The 944-nt window shown below is 49.2% G+C and overlaps 1 protein-coding gene across 2 annotated transcripts in view; it reads right to left on the bottom strand.

Annotated features, from left to right (window-relative positions):
- Window positions 1-92: 92 nt before the first annotated feature.
- PGLS (6-phosphogluconolactonase) overlaps window positions 93-944 on the bottom strand; it is a 6053-nt gene continuing 5201 nt past the window's right edge. The window contains exon 6 of one of the 2 annotated variants that reach the window (XM_014940200.1): window positions 93-301. The gene's annotated coding sequence lies outside the window, so the exon portion shown is untranslated. Of the gene's footprint in view, window positions 302-467; window positions 721-944 lie in introns of those variants that run through there. The other variant, XM_014940201.1, reaches the window with a different exon arrangement.

Raw genomic sequence — 944 nt, 5'->3', positions numbered from 1 at the left:
AGGGGGAAAAGGGGGGGCAAGAAGGGGGAAAAAGGGGGAATTTCGGAGCAAGGGATTTGGGAACGGCGCCGAAAGGGCCAAGGGGACCTAAAGGGGATTCTTTCCCCATCCCCCTCCCCAAAATCTGCCCCTTTTTCAACACCTTTCACGCCCCACGGGACGGGGACAAAATAAAAATAATTTTTAAAAAAGCCCAGAGATTTTTAATCCAAGAAAATGGAAAAAACCCCACGAACCTGGAGAGAAAAAAGGGGCTGGAATCTCCGGCGAGAGAAGAAACTCAGGTGGGGAAAAGCACCTCCTGAAAATTCACAACATTTCTCAGCTCAGAGGGAATTGTGTGATTTTAAATATTATTTTAAATATTATTTTAAATTTATGTCAGGGGTTTTTTTAATTTTAAAGTCTCCTCCGAGTCCATCCCTTTGGGCTTCATGGAGCTCGGCCGCGGGGGCAAAAATAAAGGTGATTTTTTGGTTCCCTTCTTGTTTAACTCCCAAATCCTGATGTTTTTTGTCAGAAACGGCCCCTCCCCCCCCTCCTGCTTCCCAGTTTGCCCCCAGTAAAGCAACTGGGAGCAAACCAGCCCCTGGATATTCCAGTGATGAAGGAGGAATCGCTCGTCCTCGGGTTGTCCCAGGTTCTTCTGCAGGTCAGAAAGATGCCACGGGTGGGGACAGCGGTTCCTTGTTCCCCTCCAAGCTTCTTAAATATCCCCATCTAGCCCAAAAAACAAAATTCTTGGGGTTTTTGGTGGTTTTTTCTTCCCCAAATCTGGCACAGAAGCGCTGTGCTCCCAGAGAGGCTGCATTTTCTGACTTGGACTCTTCAGCCGTGGACACACGGGACATGGTTCCTCTCCTGGAGGTGACCCCTGGGAGATCTCAAAGGGGTTTTGGGCTCTCAAAGAGGGGTTTGGGCTCTCAAAGGGGGGGTTTGGGCTC

The sequence above is a fragment of the Calidris pugnax genome, unplaced genomic scaffold (genome assembly GCF_001431845.1).
Source record: "Calidris pugnax isolate Ruff unplaced genomic scaffold, ASM143184v1 scaffold100, whole genome shotgun sequence".
Taxonomy (NCBI): Eukaryota; Metazoa; Chordata; class Aves; order Charadriiformes; family Scolopacidae; genus Calidris; species Calidris pugnax.
The sequence above is the reverse complement of the archived record's forward strand: the minus strand, read 5'-3'. Positions and strand labels throughout refer to the sequence as shown.